General features: G+C 42.9%; 1 protein-coding gene across 2 annotated transcripts in view; it reads right to left on the minus strand.

The window, feature by feature from the left end:
* gramd1ba (GRAM domain containing 1Ba) overlaps nucleotides 1–14,470 on the minus strand; it is a 500,575-nt gene that overhangs the window by 380,644 nt on the left and 105,461 nt on the right. The gene's annotated exons all lie outside the window — the stretch shown is intronic.

A 14,470-nucleotide genomic window follows, 5' to 3' on the forward strand; every position in this document is an offset into this window, starting at 1 on the left:
CAGAAATGGGTTTGCCACCATCACATTCAAGTATTCTACTTATTCTACAGTCACTCAGTTCCCATTTTGCATCCTGGGAATTGTCTACAACAATCACTTTCTGGTGCAGACCCACCATACTACACTCAGGTCATCAGGATGTACCATCATAAAGGGGAAGCTGTTCCCACTGAATGAAAATAAGCAGGTTGTCAGCCATGTTACCCTCACACACTTCTGGTTAGATCAGTATTGTGACCTTCTCTCAGGTCTGTCATGCCCTCTGAGCCATGTATTGACAACTTGGCCTAGGGTCAAAATCCACAGATAGAATTAAAAGAAACATTTTCTGCCTTATATACGTGACTAAAACACATGCAAAAAAAACATCCTGACATCAATGATTTACCTTCTTGAAAGCCTCTCAATTTTCTTGAAATTAGCTGCAATAATAAGTAATTTGCTTTAGCACCATCAGAAAATAGATAAGTGAATTACGAGGAAACTTGAATCTGTCTCAAAGTAATTACAGAAATTCAATGTGTTTACAAATGCTGTTACATGTCCCATTGTGATTCTTTGAAAGACATTGGTACAAGATATCCTCTTTTCCACCTTGCTGTAAATAACCTCCTGAGTGAAGGCAGAGAGACAATCACCCATCTGTAACACAGTCCACTCAATTTCCTATCTATTAATTTAAAGGAAGGAAGAAAATTGCGTAATCTGTATTATAAGCATATGATCCTCCCCATGCAATTTTTCTCTGTGTTTCAGCCATGTATTTATTTACACCAAGCACAAAAGGGAAAAAAAAGCACTCCAAAAATGTTTGTGAAAGTGTCTGGGCCACATATGCATTGTTTATTTGTGAATGTAACAGTTCACATAGATCATAAGGGTATAATTTCTCCTCTTCACTAATGTTGACAAATGAGTTGGCATAAGTACAAAGTGTTTTTCTATAGTTTATACACATGATAACCTTAGCAAAAATTACTGAGCTTCAGGATTTCTACCCATAAATTTTAAAGATATTCAAAACGTAGTATAGTTCCCGGACTGCAGAGTTAGAAAAACAGTGAATAATGGCCATATAGACCAGAAGATGCCAGGATTTACAGTCTGTGACGCGTTAGCTGAGCTCAGTAATAGTGGCAGAGCTGCTACGATTGATTTTAGTCCTCTCAGGAAAGAAAAAAATCCACAGTATTGTGTCTTATTGTTGTCCTGAAGATCTTGTTAGGAAACATACCTTTGAGGACATCAAGTGAGGCAGGATTCAACCCAGCCATGATGCATGCCATACAATCCAACCCCAAGGTCACATTGCCTGCGAATATTCAGTGTCTAACCTCACATGTCACAAATAAACACTCTGGCAAAGGGCTGGTGGGTGCCCTAAGGAAAGAGAATTGGAGGAGGAGAGTTTTTTTCAAAAAGGGTGGGGGAAGGTTCAGAGACTTCGAAGAATGTATAATATTGCAATTAAAATGGCTTGTAATGGATTAACATTTAATTCTCTGTTATAAAAGATGCAAAACTTGTCTTTGAGGAAGCTGGTATCCAAGCAATCAACTGAAAAGGCATTCATGCTCAAAAATGCATGAGAAGTTCTATGTGGTTACACAAGGCTGCCTTGCCTACTCCATTGTCATGGCAATGGACTTCGGAAGTACTGTGGTAACATGAGACAAACAAATCTTTTTGGAGGAGTTCCTTGTTGAGATTTTTTAGATTGCCAACCTAGTAAAAGTATGCTATAATGTGGAAAATCTTTCTCCTCATCTGACCCAAAGCAATTCAGTCATGCCAATCAGCACCTAAAAGGCAAAATCCATGGATTGTAGAGGGACATGGGCCGCAATCATCAACTTAAGATAGGAGAAGTCATTCTATTTTAGAGAGGGCATTTGATCCAGTACTAGATCACTTTACCAACTGCAAACTATTGGCCTCAGCCATCCTGGGGGCTAGGGAAGGAAAATTAACTAGTATTCCAGGGTCTGATTAGTCAACAGCAAATGCTAGAAAATATACCTTTGCAGGCACCGCATATCTCAAATCATATCAAGGGAATTTCTACTTTTGCCAAAATCACTCAATATCCACGCGAGCCAAGGTCCATTTGGGTTTCAGGCCTTTTTAAATAAGCCAACGAGCTGCAGGCATCAGACACCCCAACACAGCCAGTTGCGGAGAACAGGAAGTCAGTGGTTTAAGCAGCCAGCCGGCAGGTTAAGTCCACAAGGAAAGCCTTGAACTTCCCTGTTGCGGGTAAGATGCATTTGTGAGTGCATTCTTGCTTCTCCTGGGCCCATTAAACAAACTGAAATTATCTTAGGCCTTTTCCTACAGTGACTACAATTCAAAAAATTCTTAATTGGCTGTAAATCTCTTTGGAACATTCTAGGTCCCAAAAGACACCAAATAAATGGAAGGTTCTTTTTAAACTATACATACAAGATCTTGTGCTCAAGTTTGGAGCGGGACTTGAGCCCACTGCATTCTGATTTGGAGGAAAGATGCATTTTTCAATTTGAAAGCTGACAATGTAATTAGGTCTAATTTATGACGCATCAATATTACATGCCAGAAATGATATACAGGCCTGTTTATCATTTCAGTTTTGTACCCTTTCAGGAGTTGAAAATTTGCTTCTGAAAATCAGCTATAAAATAAATATAGGTTCAATTTATGTGATGATTCGACGGAGCAGGCAGGTTTCATCCAGAAACAGTTCAACTTTATTATATTTATTATAGGGATTTTCAGGTGCTTTCACACCCACCCCCCTGGATTTACCCGTGCTAAAAGCTCACTGGTCTGAGCCCCCACAGTACATCACGTGGCCCCCTAGATCACGTGATAGAAGGGAGGGACTATACCCCCAGTTACCATATTTCCTCCCCCTTTAGCTTTTTTACAATTTCTATTTACAGGAAAACATATGAACAATCCAACAAACATATATACAATTTCAGGTGATTATAAATCAAGTCTCTGAGGCGCTCTTATACGGCGAGAGTGGCATAGCTCTACCACCGGAGGTTCCTGAACGACATCGACAAGGTCTAGAACTGCAGTATAAGGCACATCATTGGAACATGGCAGTTCATGATCTGACAACTCTTCAGAGACATTTGGCATGTCTATTCTAGGTCGATCAGATACCTCAGGAATTGACGTTTCGATGTTAATCACAGGTGGATCAGTTGATTGTTAGAATGTCTCTCTGGCACGAATATGATCTACATGCTTTCGGAGTATTCTATCTCCCACTTGTACTTGGTAAGATAGTGGACCAGTCTCTGAAACAATGGTTCCAGGAGCCCAACAGGGTCCTGTACGGAAATTCTATACATATACTGTGTCAACTACGCTGAAAGTGCAAGCTTTACAGCGTATGTCATGGTTAAACTTCTGATTACTCTTGTTCTGTGCCACCTTCCCATCTATGTTTGGAAACACAGATGTAAACGTGTACACAGATAGCGTTTCATTAATAGCTCCAATGGTGTTGAACCCGTAGTCGAATGTGGAGTTGTACGATGACTGAAAAGAAACCGCGCAAGTCGAGATTCCAGACTGCCTTCCGAAAGCCTTTTTATGCCAGAATTAAAAGCTTGTACTGCCCTCTCAGCTAGGTCATTCGATGAGGGATGGTAAGAGGCTGTTTTAGTAAGTCAAAATCCATTCAGATCCATAAATTTCTGAAACTGAGAGTGTGCTGGCAAAAGCGGTGCCATTAACCGAAACAACAATTTCAGGTGATTTCATGCCATGTATGCTGAAATTGTGATGTAGCTTCTCGAAAGTTGCATTTGACATTGGCAGCTTGACTTCATGTACACCCATCCATTTGGAATGTGCATCTACAATTAACAAGAACATGGCACCCAAGAACAGTCCTACATAATCGATATGTAATCGAACCCAGGGTCGACCGGGCCATTCCCACAGATGCAGGGGAGCCGGAACAGGCAACTTCTGTTATTGCTGACAGTGGAGACTGCATCAATGCCCAGCCATCATACATAGCTTTGCGCAAGCATTTTCATTTTTGATATGCCTGGATGGCTGCTATGGAGTTTTGTCAAGAGCGGTTCTCTGCCTTGCAGTGGGGCCACCATTCTTGACCTCAAGAACAAAATCCAGCCTGAGCTGCTCAATTCTGTCTGTCTGACATGGAATGGTCTCAATTCTTCAGATACAGCCTAGTTTGGCAAAGACAAAGTCTCTGACTTTCGATAATGTTGGATCTCTGTTCATCCAATTTCTAATTTCGCACACATAGGCGAAGAATCTAAGAAATTCAATAATAGCACTAATTCCTGCAGAACAGGAGTATGCACAATACTGTCTGGCAATGGGAGATGACTGAGTGCATTTGCATTTGCAATGTGTAGGCCAGGACAGTACATAAAAGTATACTTGTATGTAGCTAATGTCAGAGCCCATTGTCGTATCCTTGCTGATGCTATTGGTGGGGTGGCTTTGTCCTCGCTGAATAAACCCCTTAATGGTTTATGATCTGACACAATGGTGAAATGGCGACCATACAGGTACTGGTGGAATTTTTTCACCCTGCATACCACCGATAAACCTTCTTTTTCTAGCTGGGAATAACCCTTCTCAGCTATGGAGAGGATTGCCGAGACATAGCCAATGGGCCTTTCATGCCCATTTTCCATTTTATGGAATAACACAGCTCCCACCTGTAGGGAGAAGCATCACACGTTAATACCAGCTCTTTCGGCAAGTCGTAGTTTACCAATAGACATGATGAATGCAACAATTCCTTTGCTTTCACAAAGGCTTTTTCCTGTTGTGACCCCAAAGACCACTGGTGGATCTTTTTTTAGTAAAAAGTGTAATGGTGCCAACACAGTTGATAGGTTTGGTAAGAAGTAGCTATAGTAATTGACCATGCTCAGGAAGGACTTGAGTTCTGTTACATTGGATGGTGATGGTGCATCTTTTATTGCCTACACTTTATCGTTTACTGGGTGCAGTCCCATGGCATCCATCCTATGGCCTAGGCAAATCACTTCTGCTGCTTGACATGTTCACTTTTCCTTCTTTAACTGTACACCAGCTTCCATGAACCTCCTTAGCACCTCCTCCAGGTTGGTCAAGTGCTCTGTCTCGGTTAACCCCACGATGAAGACAGCATCTAGGTACACAATTACTCGTGGGAGTCCTTGCAAAAGGCTCTCCATTGTTCTCTGGAAGATAGCGCACACCGATGAGACCCTGAAGGGTAGACGGGTGTACTGATAGAAACCCTGTGCGTGTTAATAGTTACATACTCCCTCGGTGTGCTATTCAGCTCTAGTTGCTGGTGGCTCATGTCTAGTTTTATACAGGACTTGCCTCCAGCCAGTTTGGCATATAAGTCATCTATTCTTGGAATTGGGTATTTGTTTAGTTTGATTGCCTTATTTATGGTCAATTTATAATCTCCACAGATACGTATGGTGCGGTCAGGCTTAACCACTGGAACTATGGGTGCAGCCCCTTCCAAGAACTGAACAGGTTGGATAATGCACAGCTTTTCTAAACAGCAAAGCTCCACATCAACCTTTTCTTTCAATGTCTAAGGCATAGGTCTTGCCTTAAAGAAGCGAGGTGTCGCCTGTGGCCTGCGTGCCTTTTAACTTCCCTAGCTCATCCTGAAAAACCATGTTGTATTTTCTCAGAAGTTCTGGAACTCCATCTGATTTTAGGTGAAATATCTCAGACCAGTTGAGTTTGATCTTCTGTAGCCAGTCTCGGCCTAAAATACTGGGTCCTTCACCTTTCACAGTTATTACTGGCAGCTGGGCTGTCTGTTGCTTGTAAGAGACTGGGACTGTGGGGATGCCCTTTACCTGAATGAATTCTCCCATGTTTGGTCTTAATTTAGCGGTTATTCGCTCCGGGTTTATTGGCTCTCTTCCTTCATTAAGGTACCTGAAAGAGTATTGCCGTGGCCGAGGCCCACTTTCATTTTCAGTGGCTTCTCATTAACTTGAAATGTTACAGTAATAAGCTCGGTCTTCACAGCAGTCACATTATATAAGGAGCAAAGGTCAGGAGCAGCAACTTCAGCTGTTGTTGTACCTGTTACTTCTATCATGTTTGTTTGCTGTTTTGCAGGCTGCTTCAACTTTGTCTGGTATTGGGTAACCACATGACCTTTCTTATTACAGTAATGGCATTCTGCCTCTTTGAATTTACAGGTCCATGGTCACCCACACATCTATAGCCACTTTGTCTTGAAATCGCTGCTGAACCGTTTCTGCTAGGCTTTTTAATGTTTTTCACATTGGACATTGAATCGTGCTTCGATTCTGCAGGTCTGTCTTTTGCACCATGCTCAATGGCAGTTCCCACCCAACATGAATACGCCCCCATTTTCAATGTGTTGCAAAGCCCGCAAGTCTCTTGCAGCACTTTCCGTGGCAAGGGAGACTACTAGGGCACGCTTAAAGTCAATGCCAACCTCAGGGCTGTCATGAAGAAATATTGTGTATAATGTTATTGGAATTTTTTTTAAAAATAGAATGCTAGTGGGGGTCTGTGTCTAGGTGTGTGTCTGTGTCTTAATTGGATTAAAGCCAGCTAGTCTGGGTGCTTTGATGCATAGTAGTTTTGAGATGTTAATTGGGTGAACGGTAACGTAAAGAGTTCATTTGCATTTGTTAAATAAAACATTCAAGACTGCGGGTAAAATCTTGCACCTAGCTAGAAGAAGCCAAACAATGTGTTTATTTTTTCAGCTTATTAATAAAATTGGTGCTATGAAATGAGTTTTATTGTTAGAATAGCTGAAGTTCAAAAGACCTAGTGATATAATGGAAAATTAACATTCAAAGAGGAAGCTAGGTATATAAAGAAAGGAGTTTGCGTGTGTAAGGGAGAGGCATTTAAGACCTAACCAACCCGTATGCCTCCAACCAACTTGCAAAGGAACCTCATTTGGAATTTGTAAGGTAAAATGTGCTTTGCTTGGTGTCTATTTAAAGTCTATGGGTTACTGTTGCCTTAGTGGAGATTTACCCGGGGGTGATTAATTTGGAGATTTGTTAAAAAGTTATTATAGTAGTAATCTGTAGCCATGTGCATGTGTTTAATTTGTTGTTAAATTAATAAATGTTCAATTTAGTGTTATATAAAAACCACGAGACTTGGTGGTCTTATTCCTACTTAATTCAAAGTCTACATCTCAAAATTACAAATTGCAAAAATGGATTATGACAGATGTTTCAAGTTTCCCTCTGGGATTTGAACTCAGCCTTTACCATCAGCTGTGTCACAATAGCGTGTAAACGGCACTGTATTGTGTCATCCTTAACTCTACAAACTAATCAGTCCCACAACATAGCTTTTAATGTGTCTCCCCCAAAGTTGCAGCGTTCTGTTAACAGCTTGAGATTCGCAACATGGGTCGCGATGGACTCCCCTGGGGCCCTAACTCTTGAATTAACTTTAAAATGCTTCATTATTACGGATAGCTTCAGCTGGAAGTGTGTTTTCACGAGGTCCACTAATTCATTATAGGACTTTGAATTGGGCGCACTCGGGCTGGCAGTTTTTTTTGGAGGTTGTATGTTTTACTGCCACATGTACTTAAGAGGATCGCTTTCTGCTTTTCTTCCATGTTAATCTCGTTTGCTATGAAGTAAAATCCAAGGTGCTCTACATGCTGGCTCCAGTCTTCATATGGATCAATTCTGATGAAGAGTGGCATTACTGGTGAGTAGCTTTTTAAAAAAATTCTCGGGCAAGGTGCAGAGTCAGAGCTGATTTTACCCTCGTCACCAATTGTGATGACTAGACGGAGCAGACAAGTTTTGTCAAAAGACAGTTAAACTTTTTTGCAGAGAGGCTTTCAGGTGCATTCACGCTCGACCAGGTGCTCGTGAGGAAGCTCCGCCCCCCCAGAATTGCCCACGCTAAAAACCAACTGGTCGGAGCCCCCACAGTATATCATGTGACCCCCAATTGATAGAAGGGAGGGACTATACCCCCAGTTACCACAATTGGTGGGTCTAAATTTAAAATTACTCAAATTCTATCTACAGAACCTAAAACACTCATACATGAAAACAGAAACCATTTATTTTCATAAGTAAAATATTAGCATAGGCACAGATTGATCAAGGACAGTCAACATGGTTAGGGGGAAGTCATGTCTAACCAATTTGATTGAATTTTTCGAAGAGGTGACCAGGCATGTAGATGAGGGCAATGCATTTGATGTAGTCTACTTGGGCTTCAGCAAAGCTTTTGATAATATCCCGCATGGGAGATTGATAACGAAGGCAAGAGCCCATGGTATCCAAGGCAATTTGGCAAATTGGATCCAGAATTGGCTGAGTGGCAGGAAGCAGAGGGTGATGGTCGAGGGGTGTTGTTGTGACCGGATGCTTGTGTCCAGTGGGGTTCCACAGGGATCGGTGTTGGGTCCCTTGCTGTTTGTGGTATATATAAATAATTTAGACTTGAATGTAGGAGGGTTGAGCAGTAAGTTCGCAGATTACTGAAGATTGGTGGGGTGGTAAACAGCGAGGAGGATAGCCTTAGATTACAGGAGGATATAGACGGGCTTGGTCAGATGGGCTGATCAGTGGCAAATGGAATTTAATCTGGACAAATGTGAGGTGATGCACTTGGGCAGGACAAACAAGGAACGGAATACACAATGAATAGTAGGACCCTGGGCAGTACCAAGGATCAGAGGGAACTTGGTGTGCATGTCCACCAGTCCCTTAAGGTAGCGGGACAGGGGGATAAAGTGGTTAAGAAGGCATATGGGATACTTCCGTTTATTAGCCAAGGCATAGAGTATAAGAGCAGGGAGGTTATGCTGGAACTGTATAAAACGCTGGTTAGGCCACAGCTAGAGTATTGCGTGCAGTTCTGGAATCCGCAATATAGGTAGGGTGTGATTGCACTAGAGAGAGTGCAGAGGAGATTTACCAGGATGTTGCCTGGGCTGGAGAGTTTTAGTTATGAGGAGAGATTGGATAGACTGGGGTTATTTTCCCTGAGCAGAGGAGATTGAGGGGGACATGATTGAGGAGTATAAAATTATGAGGGGCATAGATAGGGTAGACAGGAAGGAACTTTTCCCCTTGGTGGAGGGATCAATAACCAAGGGGCATAGGTGAGGGGCAGGAGGTTTAGAGGGGATGTGAGGAAGAATTTTTTCACTAAAAGGGAGGTGGGAATCTGGAACTCACTGACTGAAAGGGTGGTAGAGGCAGAAACCCTCATAACATTTAAGAACTATTTGGATGTGCACTTGTGATGCCATGGCATACAAGGCTATGGGCCTAGTGCTGGAAAATAGGAATAGAATAGTTAGGTTTGGCCGGCACAGACTCAATGGGCCTTTTTCTGTGCTGTAGGCCTCTATGGCTCTATGACTATGACATATTTAATAGCTCCTATATCTCCTTAAATAAATTCTAGAAATCTAAAAAATTGTATTTATGCAATATTTGGACAGTGATCCCAGCAGACATTATGATAATAGATGAAAAAAGATGGATTTTAGTTCTGTGGAGCTTTGATGTTTTAATTATGTCTGTGACTGTGCACATTGGACTTGGTTTTTTAATTTAGGCATTGTTGACCTTAAAAGATCATCATTCTATTTTAAGCAAAGAGCCTAGCAGTTCACCTTTCTCACCAGTGAAAGGGATGTCTTGTTGCCTGTGTGTTGCTAAAGCAAGAAACACTGCAAGTCGCAGAAACCAGCACATAAATTGTCTGCTACCAGAATCAGGTCACATGTTTCGGGCTTTCAGAGTGCATTATGTTTTCATGCTTACAAAATCTTCTGGACACGAGCATCCTTGCTGAAATTTAAATACAACATACATCACTACACGAAAATTGATTAGAGCAAGCATGAATCAATTTTCTGCGGCTGAGATTTAATGAGGGGTATTGTGCCAAAAGTGCTGAATGAGGGCTGGGGCGAGGCCTACTCAAGGATTCAGTCAGGGATACAGGTTTGAACACGAAAGATGGGAATCCAAAAACTGGCATCCTCCCCTTACCCTGCTAAGCTTCCACCAGCATTTCTGGTCAATCTGGTAAGAGGCCTGCAATTCATTGCCTCTCCTGACCCCATGAACCTTGCTGGGGTCAGCTGAAGAAGTTGGAGGCAGGTGAATCTCAGTACTTATGTCAGCATTTACTCCACTCATTGAATTTTAGGGCTAATCTACAGAGAAACAATTATCCCCTTGTTGATCTCAGAATATATCTAAATAGAATTAGCCAGACCTCAAATTGCATCCATTCACACCATCTGCATTGGATATAGTTCCACTTACACGTTGTGTTAATTGCATAATGTCCCTGCCTTTGTAAAAATGAACATCCTTATAATTACTGTGAGCAATGACATGCGGCAGTCACCATTATTAAAGAAAAACAAATGTGTCTAAGCAATTCCAAGCTGCAATTATCCTGGGATTCTGACTGTGGCTTATTTATCATGGTTTATGAAGCCAATTCTACAGCAATGATACTATATCTGTTAAAATATAATCCTTTTACAATGTTGTTGTTATTTTGTCACAGTGAACATCACAGCTGAGGCCAAGCTCATTTAAAACTGGAAATGAGGTTTTTAGCATAATATAAAGAATTACAACATTTACAAGCAAACAGTTGCTTAGACAGCAACATTTCCTAGATTTTAAATACCTCCAATATTTTCTACCTGGAGTATTTGTCTCAGAAGCCAAAATCTGGAATGCTAGGAGTCACCAGAGTCATCACTGTCAGCTCAAGCACATAGTAACTGGCTGCAGCTACCACAATTTTTTTCTGTGCTGGACAACTTACATTTACATAGCGCCATTAACATAATGAAACATCTCAAAGTGCTTCACAGGAGCAATACAAAACAAAATATGATACCAACCCACATGAGGAGATTTAGGTCAGACGACCAAAAGCTTGGTCAAAGAGGTAGGTTTTAAGAAGTGTCTTAAAAGGTGGAAAGCGAAGTAGAGAGGCAGAGAGGTGCAGGGAGAGCATTATAAAGCTTGGGGCTTGCAGCAAAGCAAATCCAGGAGACACAAGAGGATAGAATTAAAAGAAGAGGGCAGAATGAGTTCACAGAGATGGGGAAAGTCAAGGCCTTGGGTGAGTTTGAACACAGGTAAGAAGTTTAAACTTGAGGGGTTGTTATTCCAGGAGCCATTGTAGATGAGCGAACACAAGGATAACTGAAAGAGGAGCCTTGGTGCAAGTTAAGGTGTCTGCCATAAATGAGCTCAAATTTATGGGGGGGGGGGGGTGAAGATGAGACACTGGCAAGTAGAGTATCGAATAGTTGAGTCTGAAAGTAACAAATGCGTGGACGAAGGTTTCAACAACAGATGGGCTGAGGCAAGAGTGGACATGGACGGTATTACAAGGGCAGAGGGCAGTCATGGTGAAGAAGGGAATATACGGTGACAAGTTCAGCTTAGGTTGAAATAAAACGCATAAATGAGAACACAGCTTGATTCCACATCAACGACCAGAAAGAGAGATGGAATTGGTGGCAGAGAACTAAAATATTGCTTTGGTATTCCCAATATTTAATTGAAGAAAAGCCCTGCTCATTTAATACTGGATGCTAGACAAGCAGCATGACAAATCAGAGGCAGTAAATGGTTCAGAGAGGTGGTGGCAAGGTAGAGCTGGGTGTCATCGGCCTACATTTGGACTGAATTTTAAGCTAAACAGAAGAGGCGGGTGGGGTGGGATGAGGATTTTAAAGTCTCAAAAATACATTTCCTGACCCAAGCCTGCCCATCTCCAGCTTTATCTGAGGTCAGAATGTGGGCAGGCAACCAACCCAATCCAAGTAGGGGTTAGAACTTTAAGTACATAAGTGTGATAATGCAGCTGCAAGTGTCATTATTATTTCAGCTTTTCAACTTCAACTGTGTAGATCAGGTTTCCTGAACCCGGCAGCTCCATCTAGGTGAAGACTTTGTGGAACTAAATGCCTTCACACTTATCTCTTGGATCCAGATGCATGATCGAGAAGCCTCCAAGATTGGGCCTTCAATCTCCCCTCCCCAGGCTTCGGATACCCACCTGGGATTGGAAGCCTATTCCATCGAAGCCTATTCCATCGAGCCCTGCTCTTTGCCCCAACGATCAACATCCTGTCAATTAGGTAAGCCTCCAAGCAAGAACCAATTAGTGACATCAGTGGCACACCCCAAGTGAAATCGCCACAGTCTATGAGGGAAATCAAGAATTGGGGATTCACTGAGGCTTTCTGACCAACTCACTCCCTGCAGGTCAAGTCTGTAAAAGTTCTGCCTTTGAATTTGATGTGTATTCAAATTAAGTCACTGGGGACGGTGTGTAGGTCAGAAATAGGAGGGGGGCAAGGGCAGATCCTTGGGGACGCTAGAGATGGGGAAGAAAAGTAATTGTAGCTGGTTCTCTGGCTACGACTGATAAATGACGATCCCCACAAGAGGGCAGTCGCACTCACAGAATGCTTATAGCACAGGTGGAGGCCATTGAGTCTATCATGTCCGTGCCACCTCTCTGCAAGAGCAACTCAGTTAGTCCCACTCCCACATCCTTTCCCCATAGCCCTCCAGATTCTCTCTCTTCAGGTAATTATCCAATTTCCTTCTGAGAGCAACGATTTAATCTGCCTCCACCACACTCTCAGTCATGCATTTCAGATCCTAACCACTAGCTGAATAAGATTTTCTCCATGTCGCTGTTGATTCTTTTGTTAACCAACTTAAATCCATGTCCTCTGAACCGTCCAACATTGGGATCAGTTTATCCCTATCCACTGTGTCTAGACCCCCTTATAATTTTGAACACTTCTTTCACACCTCCTTTCCATCTTCTCTAAGGGGAACAGTCCCGGTTTCTCCAATCTACCCAAGTAACTTAAGTCCTTCATTTCTGGAACCATTCTCATAATTTTTTTTGTATCTTTCCTTAAGAACAGTGTCCAGAATTGGACACATTGGCCTGGCCTTTCATCCTCGAAGCGGGGAGCGGGAGTCGGAAAAATTCCCAGCTCTGCCCACCCGCCACGGGAGAAAGCGCCCGCAAAGGCGAGAGCTTCATTGCTGGCCAGTCAGGTGCGGGCTGGAGTTGAGCCAGCCGACCTGGGAAAAGGTTTGGAGACAGCCACAGCAGCTGCCAGGTTCAAAGGTGAGCTGTTAAAGGCCCACCTTGGCGCAGTGAACTTCATCCCGGTTAAAATAAAAATACAAAAGGCCCCCTAGGCATCATACCCCCTCGCCACCCCACACACTCCCCATACCACCTCATGTTCCCCAGCCACACCCATGGCCCCCACAACAAGCCTCACGCCTCCACATTCCATGCCAAGCTCTGTGCCCCCCACCCTTTCCCCCCCATGGTCACCCACTGCCCCCACACCGTTCTGCTCCCACCCACCTCCATGCCCTGCAGATAAAGTTCCACCCCTCCACCCATCCCATTCAGCTAGATGACAGAGAGCATTGGGAGGCGGATGGTGTGGACAGCCATGTGAAAGACGACAGATAGGTAGAAAAAGACGAGGAGGAACATTTCATACGGTTACAATAATATAGGATATCATGTGTTTTTAAGATCTGTTTCAATGCTGCGGCTAGGATGGAAACCTATTTGGAGATTCAACCATGGAGTTGTGACAAAGATGGGCACAAATTTGGAAGGCAGCAACCCATTCAAGGGCTTTGGAGAGGAAAGACAGGTTGGAGATGGAAGAGGGGGTTTATAAGGACAGACGGTCAAGAGTGGGTTTCTTGGGGAAATGGGGTGATGATGGCAGATTTGAAAGAGAGGGAGATACCACCAGAGTTGAGGGAACCTTTAACATCATTTGGCAAGGGAGACCAGAAAATAAGTTATATGTCAGTAATTTAATGGAATACAAGGATTAGTTTTAGATCTGATTCTAAAGTAAGACTTCCACCCTGGAACCAGACTTCAGATGCATGCAGATAAGGCGATGCAGTGGTGTAGAGGTACTGTCAGTGAACTAGTAATCCAGAGGCCCAGGGTAAAGCTCTGGGTACCCCGATTCAAATCCCGCCACGTCAAATGGTGGAATTTGAATTCAATAAAAATCTGGAATTAAAAAGTGAAACGATTGTTGAATTTTGTAAACCATCTGGTTCACTAATATCCTTTGGGGAAGGAAATCTGCCATCCTTACCTGGTCTAGCCTACAGGTGACCCTAGTCCCATGCCCTCTCCAAGCCATTCCATTGTATCAAACCGCTAAAACATCAGTAAACAATCAGAAACCGGACGGACCACCCGGCATTTGCCTAGGCACCAGAAATAATAATGGCAAACTCAGATCTGTCAACCCTGCAAATTCCTCCTCACCAACATCTGGGGGCTTGTGCCAAAATTGGGTGAGCTGTCCCACAGACTAGTCAAGCAACAGTCTGACATAGGCCAGGATTTTCTGGCCCCATCGTGGCGGGACCCA

Source organism: Cetorhinus maximus, chromosome 2 (genome assembly GCF_964194155.1).
Source record: "Cetorhinus maximus chromosome 2, sCetMax3.hap1.1, whole genome shotgun sequence".
Classification (NCBI taxonomy): domain Eukaryota; kingdom Metazoa; phylum Chordata; class Chondrichthyes; order Lamniformes; family Cetorhinidae; genus Cetorhinus; species Cetorhinus maximus.